Here is a 12758-nt window from a genome sequence, read left to right on the forward strand (position 1 = left end):
ATTCTAAAAGAGTCCAGTAGCCCATAATAGTATTGGGTCTTCCGCTTGACTGGCAATGTCAGAAATTGTTGACCTGAGTCCCCTACAGCTCAACATAATAGCGTGGCTTTACTTCTTATATTTTGTTTTTATACTTCTCTTGTTGTATAGGAACTTTTTTTTAGATAACACTGAATGACAATCTCCTTCCTGTAGGGTCCTCAGCAGATCTTCAGGCCTGAGACTCCAAAGCCTGAGACTCACCTCTGCCCAAGGCTAGCGCTCAGCAGCCTGCCCCAAACAAAAGCATTTGCAAGAGCAGATTGGCCCTAATGAAGCTATTTTTCAAGACAGAAAAATGAAACCTCATTGTTTTTCCTGAATTTATTGTGGGTTATTGCTATTTTTTGTTTACTAAATTTTCACATGAGCTCTGTAAACATTCCCAGGGATAGAGGAATTGTTTGGTCACAGAGAAAGCATTTAAATTCATCCATGTCCTTCAAATTTCAGCATTTCAACATTAAGAAAAATAACCATATTAAGTTGGTGTCTTATGGAGGACTGCCCTGGATATAAATAGGAGAATGTTGAGGGGTTCAGCATGTTACAGGACATTACCAAGCTTTTCCCAGGGAAAAAGGCATCAAGGACAGACTTCTCAGGCAGTTTCCAGGCAGCTTTCTTAGGGGACCTCTTTCCTTGCAGAAAATAAAGCTTACAGTGACAAGGGTAGGCAGGTGGGTCCCAAAGTGCTCATTGCATTCTACAACTGCACAGTAGAATCATTCATGGCTAGGTATTAGATAGGAGGAGATGGATTCCCTCTCTCGGGTCGTGGGGTTCCTAAGCTGCACTGTGAGAAGTAGTCTACTATCCGGTGTGAACCAGAGCGGAGGTACAAACTCGGAAATTATGGACAATGAGTATGTCAATGCTTGCGACAACCTAGCAGATTGCACTATGACAGCAGCAAGGTGTCACCAGGGAAGCACTAGCGCTGCCTTGAAGTTTAAACACTCTAACTTACTTTCTGGGAGGCCAATCCCTAAGCCATTGGCTCCAGGATGTTACATTTAGTAACTTGGCCTGCTTCCAGAAAACATGATTATGCTTTGCTGTGTTGGCATCCTGTTCCATTGCAACCTCCAGAGGGCTGCTGTCATTAGGAGGTACTCTAAGAGATACGGGCAGTCAATCCTGACCAGGTGGCCAATCCCAAAGGCAGGCAGGCTGCTCCCTTTGTGAGAATAGTTTGGGAGGAGCCCCTTTCTCAAAACTGGGAAAATTAATAAGGCCAGCATCCTTGGGTGTGGCTCAAATGTTAAGTGAAAGAGTACCTGGAGATCCCAGTGTTGTCTCCAGAACTGCTTCCAGTGACTGAAGATGTCATGTGGCAGGATGAACCACTGACCATACATGACCCACTGGGTCTCTCTTCCAAGGCACCACCATTGGTAGCTACTTTCACTGGCAGTCCCAGTGTTGTGTCTTGGTGGAGTGGACAAGAAAGCGAGAGCTGTGACTGAGATGAGGATAGTTCTATCACCCAGCCTTTGGAGCAGCTGTTTACCCATTCGCCTATCCCTTCTGCTGCTGGATGCTAAGTCTGTCACCAGGACATGTTAACTGCCGAGGAAGCTCATCACCATAAGACTACGCAGCACCCTTGCCTGGTGTTGCATCATCTGATTAAACTGTCCATCACTGTAAATTATGGGTGGAAGTGCACGCAGCTGGATTTTGCATCAGCATCCAAACACTAGATGACACTGGCATTTGAGGTACACGGTCAGCTGGCCCCCCTTCCAAGGCTATGTTTTATGGTCTGTTTATCCCTGTCTTATGGATGATCTATGTTCTCTAATATCTCCTTTACTTCATGCCAACCAGTCAGAGAACATTATTTGGAGAACATCTGATGAGTTCCTATTCTCCAGTGTGTGTGTGTGTGTGTGTGTGTGTGTGTGTGTGTGTGTGTTCACCAGAGGAGAATAATTGATAGGAAATTATACATTATGTAAAATTATGCAAGAGAATTATTAGGCAGGCATACAGGAACAGAGACAGGAGAGCCTACACGGTTGTTTGCACCCTGAGTACACCAAAGATCCAGCAGCTGCTCAGCCCAAGGAGCGGAAAGCCGCAGAGCAATGAGGCCAGCGGTTGAGGGGTCCTTCCTGAACTAGCTGTCAGGAAGTCTAAGGCAAATATTGTAAATGCCTTCAGAGCTCGACTACCTTCCATCAATGAATGAAACGAGTTCAAAGATGGTAGCAATGTGGTTAGCCAGAGAGAACGCGAATAATTGGCAAGTCAGGAACAGACACTGCTGCTCTGTAGGCACATTGGTCTAGTGCTGCCTGGTACCTCTTCCATCAAGAAAAATGAGAAACATGGAGTGTTATATGAAATGTGATTATTTTTAGAATAAACCTCTCTGCAGAGAGACTTCAGTGCTCATATTGTTAGTTACAGCTTTTCCTAACATGCAGCTTGGTAATAAGCTGGGAAGCACTTAATGTGGGCAAGATAAATAAGGCTAATACTTGATGGGCCAAGGTTTGTTTGGTCTCTGTAGATCTCTGTCACTTAAAGGATTGCTCAGCAAAGTGCTCTCTGTCATTCTCTTCAAAGGGCCCCTCTTTTAAGCCTAATCAGTACCTCCTAACCCAGTAAATCTGCCTGTTGCTTTGAAGAATGGCTTTATATCTGCTCAGAGAACAGAGCACATTTTAGTGCCGCCAAGATTCCCTGTGATGGTTCAAAGATATCATTTGATGCCTTCTTGTTGCTTTTACAGAATTTTTATGCTACCATAAACATGAACTTGGGACAAAAGAACTTGTTTAGATGAAGTTCAGCCCTCTGGAGCTATATCTGGAGTGTTATTACAAAGTACCATAAATAATGTCATTTCATCCTTGCGATGGAAGAGGGGTGTGGTGGTGGGCGGACTTGAGTGACAGTTCAATCTCTTCTCATCAGTGTGTCAGCTTCCTGTGGGTTATCCCAGGGGCAAGGCAGGAAAGTGATTTTAGAGAAGAAATAATTCTCATGTCTAAGCACATGTTTTTGAAGTGTATAGCTACTCACCCAATTACTAGTTGCATTTTAATTTTAAATTGTAAGTGTGTGAAATAGAAAGAGAATGCAAGAGAGAAATAGGCCAATGGGAACAAAAACATGCAAGGTCCCTTAAAGAAAACACATGGTGGGGAAAAAATCAGATGGTGCTGGGAATTCAGGGATCATTACCCTGAGGCCGGAGGTGTTATGAGTTCAAGGATCATTGCCTTCAAGTGGGGAAAAGAAGAGAGAATTGAAAGAAACACGTGGGGCTGTGGAAACCAGGCTCTGCCAAGCTGAACCCCGCAGTGAGAATGTGTTCTGCCCATCTGCAGGGCTGGGGTGGCATGCACTTTGCATGGACAGCTTCATGCTCAGGGGAGGCTCCAGGTGCAGCTTCGGGTCAGACCCTTCCTGGGCTCTGAGTGATTCCCAATCAAACCTAGCTAAGGGAAGCTACTGTATTTCACCTAAACTACTTTCTGCTTTCTTCCCAACACAGTGCCTCAAACTCAAGATAGAAAAACAAAGCAGAACAAACAGAAGGAAGCAAAACTAGCTGATCATCTGTCCCCAGTGAAATATAAGCTCCTTATAATGTAGTACTTTATAGTATGTTTCCTTAACATGCTGGGATACATGTGTATGAATGTACAGATACATACACAAGGATATACAGTGATATTTTCCTTCACTGATAAGATATAAGGGAATGTGTATAAATCACACTGCAAGATGGGAACTAGTTAGGCATGGAGCAGTAGCTTTAGTCTGAAATAAACATTATTCAACTACGAATCTTACCAGCTACAATGAGGAATATGTGAGTGTAAGTACTAGCTGTGATACTGGGAAAGGAAAGCAATTAAAATAGGTAAGTCAAGCTGAGGACATGGTTCAGTAGACTAAGCACCTGCCTGGCAAGAGCAAAGTCCTGAGTTCAATCCCCGGTACCACAAATATAAATAAATAAATAGATAGATAGATGATAGATAGATAGGTAGATAGATAGATAGATAGATAGATAGATAGATAGATAGATAGATAAAATATGTAAGTTGAAATCCAGAAGTGTGATGCTCCACCTTTGTTCTTCTTTCTCTCAAGTGATTGGACTAGGTGGAGTGTTTTGTGATTCCATACAAATTTTAAATTTGATATTTTTGTCTTTCTGTGAAAAATGTCAGTAATCAAAATAGCATAGTACTGGCATAGAAGCACACACAAAGATCAATGGAAGAACAACAACAAAATATGTTGAGAAAGAGACCCACTAATATATGCAAACTAATCTTCAGTGAATGCACCAAGAAACAGTAAATCAAGGGAAATCTCTTTAAGGAATGGTACTAGGAAAACGGGAAGTCTGTGAGTGAAGGAACGAATTTGAACTCTTGTCTTGTGCCATATACAAATGTTAACTCAAAATGGCTTAAATACAAGATGAAACAGTGAAACTCCTGAGCAAAAATAGAGACAAAAAGGTCTTGGGCATTGGCCATGTCCGTGATATCTTGACAGGATTCTCATAGCACATGAGACAAAAGCAAAAATAAACCAGGGACACTGTATCAAACTAGAACTCCCGCACAGCAAAGCGAAGAGAAAACTGAAAGGCAATCTACAGAATGGGAAGAAATATGTGCCAACTACGTATCTGATACAGGGTTAATCTCTATAATGTAAGGAACTTACCCAACTCAAATGCAGCACCCTGATAACCAAATGAAAATGGACAAAGCACCTGGGTAGCCCTTTCTCCAAGGAAGATGTAGCAAGCCAATATTTTAAAAGCCATTGATCATGACAGATTCACAATCAATTAGCAATATTAACCACCAGGAAAATGAAAATGAAACGGCCAATCATCTTTGCAGTTGTTCGTATTTTTTTTAATCAAAAAGACAACAGATATAATGATTGGTGTGGAAGTGGAGAGAAAGGGACCCCTGCACACAACTGATAGGAATCCATTACAGACAACAGCGTGGAGGTCCTCCCTGTTTAAAACTTAATTGTGGACAACCATGTATCCAGCAATCTTTTCTAAGCTGGTGCTTAAAGGAAATAAACTTATTATCCCAAAGAGATACCTACAGCCTCCTGGTCCATGATATGAAGCATAATTCACAGTAGCCAAACTACAGAAATCACTTAGCATCCACATCCAATTGGACAAAGGAATCATGATACATACATACAATGGGAATCGCTCAGCATGAGACAAAGGAAATCTTGTCATTCACAGCAACATGAGAGGAACTTGAGGTCATTGTGCTGGGTGACATAATCCAGGCACAGAAAGACAACGAGCTGTAAAACTGTGTGATGTCACTTATATGTGAGATTGAAAATATCTAATTCTCAGAAGAAAAGCCTAGAATGATGATAGCCAGGAGCTGAATGGTTGTGGAAATGGGGACAATGTTAATCAATATGTAAGAATTTACAGTTATAAAATAAACAAGTTCTGGAGAATCTGATGCACAGCATGGGTGATGATGGATTTGTTTATTTGATCATGATAGTCACTTTACATTATCTACAAATACCAATCCATCACATTGCATGCCTGGAGGATCTGCAGTCATTATTTTTCCATTCAGCATTTAAAAATTTCAAATGTGCAAATTTAAAAGACCACAGAGTCTCTCACTTTGTGTTATTATTTTTGATCTGATACAGTGGAAACTATCAAGTTAGTATTTTCAACCCAAAAACCATGGCAGTAGGTGAGCAGCTTCCCTTGTGGCCTCCATGGTAAGGTCAAGGGAAGAGACAGACACATGTGGAGCTGCAAGCAGTTAGGTCATGGGACAGGCAGGAGCACAAGGCCTTGGGGGACCAGGGCTGTCAGCAAGAGGAGGAGTAGAGACAGTGCGCGTGGGCTGGTGGCCCTGTGTGGCCCTGAGCACAGGGGAGTGCACGTAGGATGGTGGCCACAGAGCTCTCACAAGGGAGCAGACAGGAGAAAATGCAGTGCTTGGCTGGTGGGAACTGAAGCTCACCTGGCGTCCTGGTTTGGGGCTTTTGCAAAGGGAGCAGTATAATACAGGACACATTTTATAAAATTATAAGATTATTATTATAAGGAAGAGAGCTCAGTAGAATAAGTGCTTGCCTGGCAAGCATAAGGCCCTGAGTTCAATGCCCAGGACCACAAAAATAAATAATAAGTAAGTAAATGAATAAAAAGATGTTTTATAACAACCACCCAAAGAATCATATAAGAGTGCTGGAAATCTGCCCACACACAGAAGACCAAAGAAGCTGAGGGCCTAGATCCTAGATCAAGTTAAAATCCTAGAGTCCATAACAATGCCTCCCACAAATCCAATTGGAGGCCTAGAGCCCGGGACAGTGTCTCCTGCAGGCCTGATTCATGGATCTGCTCTGGAAAGGGTCAAAGGTCAGTGGCAGAAGCTATATCCAGTGCAGGTCTATGCCAGGCTGAGGGATCTGCACTGGATCCAGGAAGAGATGCTTAAGATAAGAACCAATCCAGGGCCAGCCTGATAGCTCAGTGGACTAAAGTGCATGCTTACGCAGAGCGCAGTGGCCGGGTCCAATCCCTGGTGTGCCATGCTGGCCCACTCCCGGGGTGTACTGAGACTGCGATTGAGACTGGGTGTGGTGGGCACACCTTATGCCAGCACTTGAGAGGCTGAAAAACAGGAGCATCACTATGAGTTCAATCTACATTGTGAGACTCTGTATCCTCTGTATCTGCTGTACTAAGTACAAAAATAAACAAACAAATAAATACATGAACCTGTGCTTCCCACAAAAGTACCACAGCCACCCTCAGAAACAATGAGGTCCCAAGATCTTCTTGCAATGAGGAAAGCTGAGTTCCCCTCAGGAAAGCCAACACGACAAGCTTCTCCAGGAGGCTGAGCTGTGCACCCTCCTCCCCTCTGGAGCCAGGAAGTGATGCTCAAGATGAGGACCAGAGCGCCCTCAAAATGAACTGCAACCATTCTCAGTGACAACAAGGTCCCAGCTCCTCTGACAAGAACAACCAGGTTCACCAGGAAAGACAGCAGGACAAGGTCCTCCAGCAGAACAGCCCAAGAGGACCATCAGCTTCCAGCAGCTCCACCTGCTCCTCCAAACAGCTTCCATAACAGCCTCCCCACAGCTTCTCGAGTCCTCCTATGCTGTTGGCAACACTGCTCAGGTGGGCCTTCCCCACCCAGCACCACACTAATTCAATTCCACTGAGTGTAACACGTTGACCACTAGTTCTCAATCCACTACGCCTGGGTACAGATTAAGATGGAAAATGAACCATCACTCTACCTTGCTTTAAGTGGAAACAAAACTATGGGAAAGACAAAACAGAAATCCAATGGACCTGTCCCAGGGCAAAAAAAAAAAAAAAAATAGCAAAGTAGAAACACACATAGTAGAACTAATGATCATAAAATGACTACCATGGGTTGACAAAGAGATTCTTTGGAATCTGCAGTTTGAGTGGAGTAGAAACACATCCTGAGTCAGACATGGAGACCACTGGGATGGGCAAGGGGCCCAAGATCAGTGCACTACCAGGCTAACCCGTGACTGAGGAGACTCCTGAAGACTTTCACCCACAGTAATTCCTATGCAATATTCTGTACATTATTCCTTTCTCACTGTCTTTATTTCCTTCCATCATAAAGTAGGAAGGCTTGAAAAGACTTGTGATTCTTACAAGAATTGAGTATCTGTAGCGTTCTTGACCTTCTAAATACTGACTCTGGAGGACTCATCAAATTTGGACATTTCCTTGTTTATTTATACTGGATCATGTTGGGTAGGGGGAGGTATGGGTCAGGGTAGAATCCAAGCTAAAACAAAATAAAGATAAATATGGCTGGGGCTATGTATTCTTATGCCAAGGAGCCTGAAAAAAACATCCAGAATCAGAAAAGATCTTGAGCTTTTTATTTATGTATTGATTAGTTTTACTTTTTAATTGACATAATTATACATATTTACACAGTACAGTATTATAATTTGATAATATGTGTAATGCATAATGATTAAATCAAGACAATTAGCAATTCCCTGTCCATATATATATATATATATATATATATATATATATATGTATTATTTTTTATTTATTTGGGTTGGGAATCTTCGAAGTTCTCTTTTCTACTTTTTCATAAAATGTAAAGGACAGCCACCTCACTGTGGGGCAAAACATTAGAACTCATTTCTGCTGCCTAAAGTCTCCCTGTTATTCAGAGTTATGGAACACTCTAGCCTTTAGTAAAATTATAGCTCATTTACATAAGAAGTTAGGATAATTGGCCTGGTTCTCACCTTTTTCTCCCTCTTCCCACCCAGGTTCAACGTGCCACCTCACATGACTTTTTCTAAAAAAAAAAAGTTGCACAAAAATTTGCTAAGCACATCCACAGTGCAAAAATATTAGAGAATGTTTTCCCTAATTAAGAGAAAATTGCTTTAAAACACTTTAGCGCAAACATTAATATGCTACCTATCGGTGCAAATATTAGCTCATTTTGAAAGGAAAATGAACAAGGCAATCGCGAATCAGAGATTGGCCAACTCCGAAAACAGCTTGACCAAAGAGAGAGGGCTCCCCCAGGTCTGCACAGGGTGAGCAACTGTCTCACGTACTGCTCTCTCATTCCTGGGCCAAAATACCTGACACCTAAAATTAAGGAAGAAAAGGTTTATTTAGCTCATACTTAGTGAGGGTTGCAGACCATACTCAGCAGGCTCTGAGGCAGAGTGGCACATGGGAGGGGATTGCAGTTCAGCAAAGAGCTGAGGCCAGCCTACGCTGTGTAGCAAAATCCTGTCTCAAAAGAGACAAAACAGAAGGAAACAGCAGTCCTAAGTAGAATGTTATGAATTTCCCAGGTTCATACTTATGCTCTCGTGCTTGCTTTGACATTTTACCAGCTCTTGCCTGACATCGGATTGCTTCAGTTTGTGTGACTGTGTGGCTCTAATCCCCCCAACACCACACCTCACTTGGTGGCATGGCCCTGTCCTGAACTCACGGTGATGAGCCATACACATGCAAAGGAACATCGATATGAGGAACGTAGATGCAAGAGGCAGGCACCAATGTTCCGAGTTTAAATCCTGGTTCCCCTAACTAGATTTAACTAGATCTGCTCCCATCTTCAATTTTCTGGGCTGTTGGGATGAGTTAATTATTAAGCTTCAAGCCATACCAGGCGCTGAGAGGAGAGAGGGAGTCAATTTAGGCTGAAATTTAAGACAGATCACCAAAAACTCCAACATGAGGCTATGCAATCTTTTAGCATGTGGTTATAAAATGTCAGCATCAATAGTGTTTGTTGGTTGGATTGCACAGTGAAAAGTTCAGGGCCTCCCTACTTTTCAGGTGTGTAGATAAGAATCCTGATGCACACACTTAAAACTATGCTACAGAGTGCACATATCCATCTGCCCCCAAAAAGCACCAGCAGCTACTGTAAGCATAAGATCACACTCCGAGTTACTGACTCGGTGGCCCTGCGTGGAGCCTGGCCAGGCGCAGCCTTGCCCGAGAAGGCTCCGACACATCTATCTTTTAAATCCCCATTAATATTAGTGCATACAAATAAATCCAGCGTGCACCGTGGCAGTTGTACTTGTCTTTTTTGTATTTATAAATGAAGCCGTATATAATTTCACTCCTGTAATTTTTCTAATTATTCCTTTCTCCGACAGTACTAAATCACATGCCACAGCAGCCAGAGGCACCGTTACCCCGGGGCGCACATCAATAATCCCGGAACACGCGTTGGCAGTAGTACATCAGCAGGCTTTCTCCTCACTTCTTGACTTCAGGATGTGTAGCTGTTGCGAAGATCAGAATACCCCCACATCACCCTCCTCCCGGGCCCCCGAGCCAAGCTGCCTTTCCCCCTTCCCCTCCTTCAAGGAAAATTAAATGAAGACAGCTAACGAGCAGTTTTATTTTCTTTCAGCAAAGGTCAGCAATCCCACAGCAGCAAATTAATCCCAATTAGTAATGATATTTTGTCTTGATAAATGATGACACATTTGATTTACTGTGTTTCCAGGATGCAGGCAGCAAATGTTAATGATTTGGTTTGCTGGGAATTTATACTCTTGCTCATTTTCCATTTGCCGATCAGTCGCGGCTCATGAAGACTTGGCTGCTTCGACTAATGAACTGAGAGGCTCTCAGGAATAATGGTGCGTTCTGCAGGCTTCATTTTTTTTTTTCATGCCATCTGTAGAAATGCAGGTTCTTCTCAGAAAATATCTCTGGCAGGCAGGAAGGAGCGATTATGATCGTATCAATGTCACTCGTAATTTGTATTTCACTTGTTTAATGGCATCCCCAATAAATGAAGCTTTCTGTACAGAGCAAAACTAATTATAGCAAATTCAGAACTGGGGAGTGTGTGTGTGTGTGTGTGTGTGTGTGTGTGTGCGCGCGCGCGCGCGCGCGCGCCTGCGCATACACAAGATGAGAAGAACTCATGAATAGAAACATCTAATCTTTCCTAATTTCCTTAAAATATTCTGATAGCACTGATGCAGTTTACATAATGATTTATCTGCCCAGCTGGTCTGGTTTTAAATGAGACCAATGAGGATGTTTTCTTGAGGTCTTCATAACTAAACATGCAGTCCTTTTGTGTATAATACATGCAAACATAAATGAATTGCTTTCTCTTTTTCACCCTAGGTTCCCACTGATGCTCAGACAGTACTCTGAGGCTTGCCTTGGGCAGGCAGAGCCTGCCTTCATAAATTCTGCCACCGCTGTTCCCCAGTGATGTGCACATCAGGATAGGTGGTGGGGGCGCTCTGGGACCACACCTTGTCCCCTAAGCTCAGCAAAGATATACACAAGCAGCGCACTCAGGGAAGATGAGCTCCCCACTGCGTTGAGGCTGAGGGGCCGTCACACATTGCAGTGATCTCTGCTACAGAAAACAGGAGGGACAGGCTGCAGGCAGAGGCAGGCTGTTGTGCTTGTTTACATGGCTCTGAGCAAGAGCCAAGCACATCATTCCCCTCCTCATTTAAGAGCTGGAAGGTTGGGAGCGCCACTTACATTCTCCTCTGGGGGAGGTGATGTCTTCCTCTCATTCTTAGCCATTGTTCTTACTATCAACTAATGTAACACCAATAAACTTTACACTCCTTGCTTAAGGCAACTCTTATTAGTATGACAAATGACTGGGCTCACCTCAGAGCTCTTCCACTTTCCCTTGCTGAGACTTCTGTTGGGCCTCGCTATCTCAGACCCAAAAGGCTTTTAGATCTGGGATGAGCTTGACGTTTCCCCCTGCTTCTGGAATGCCAATGGGTGGGGACATCTGACCACTTAGCAAAGGCTGATGGTTTGGGCTAGTGCAGAGAGAGATATTAATGTGACACTTGTCACCAGGCCGCTTGTCTATTTCAGTGTGCTATGTGTTCATTCACACATGATTTTTTCTTACATTCATGACACAGTGTCCACTGGAGCATTCTCTGTATTTGTCCAGATGCTCTGAGAGTACAAACAGGACGTAGAATTAAATGTATAGAAATGTTAAAGGGAAATGCTTAAGTCCACGAAAATGAAGGCCAGAACAGGAGGCTGAGGAAGCCAGGAAGGCTCCACATTCCAATGCTGGTGGTTTTGTTTGTTTGTCTTGTGATGAATATGATTTAGGACTAACTTATGTTCTCAAGTTTGGCATTCTCAAAAAGATAAGGCATTTGCATCCTGGTGCTATTTCAGTAGGATAATATATATCCTGGAGGATACAACTGACATTTAGGGTTTCATAATAAACATGAAGACAATCTCTTTCAATGAGATACGTATTGGAAAGCTGAATATTCATCTGATTCATTCTTCCTTTGAAATCTAACTCCAGTCCCATGTGCTTTTTAAAATTTTCCTTAGGCAACCCTTCAAAAACCTCAGGAGAAGAACACCTACACAGTGTGTGCTGCCCATTCTGAACAGCCTCGGAAATGTGGTCTTGGGGCCATTATGTTCCTTCACAAACCTCATCCTCTTTTCTCTTTAGGACAGTTTAGATACAAAGCAGTGCAAAGGGCAGTGTTGATCCTAACTGGCTCTGTTACCTTACCTCATCCAATCATGACCACTGAAAATCATATTTCATTCTGTGAGTAAAGAGAATTAAAGGAACTCTAAGCTTTCTATTAGTGCTACTATTTAGAAAACTTTGATCTGTCTCATGTCAAATCCCAAGCATTCTGTCAGTATTTAATGTAGTGCTTTTGACCTCAGAAGAGGCTTATGATTATCCCAAGCCACCCAGTGGGGCAGTAGAGAACCCTCCCTGCCTTCCCTTATGTCCCCAGAAGGTATGATGTGGAAAGAAGAAATCGTGTTTCTTGAGTCAGGTATGATAGGGTAAGCACCCTCAAAACAACCAAATGATGGCCCGATCGCATTTCTATTTTCCACGTGTGATCCAGGAGAAATGGAGGATCTACAGTAATAACATCGTATTTTATGAGATCACTGACGGCACTGCTGATAGGACATGGGGGGACTGTGGAGGTCCAGTGCTGTCTTTGATTTTATCTTTAATGCTTTTGGATGTATTATCCACACTGTGTTCACAGAGATAACCTTAGCGTTGCTATCAGCCTGTTAGAATTTCAAGACTTACCCCAGAACTGCTGGATCAAAATTTGTCTTTTAGTAAAATTCCCAGGTGGTTCATAAGTGA

This window comes from Octodon degus, unplaced genomic scaffold (genome assembly GCF_000260255.1).
Source record: "Octodon degus isolate 3935 unplaced genomic scaffold, OctDeg1.0 scaffold00105, whole genome shotgun sequence".
NCBI lineage: Eukaryota > Metazoa > Chordata > Mammalia > Rodentia > Octodontidae > Octodon > Octodon degus.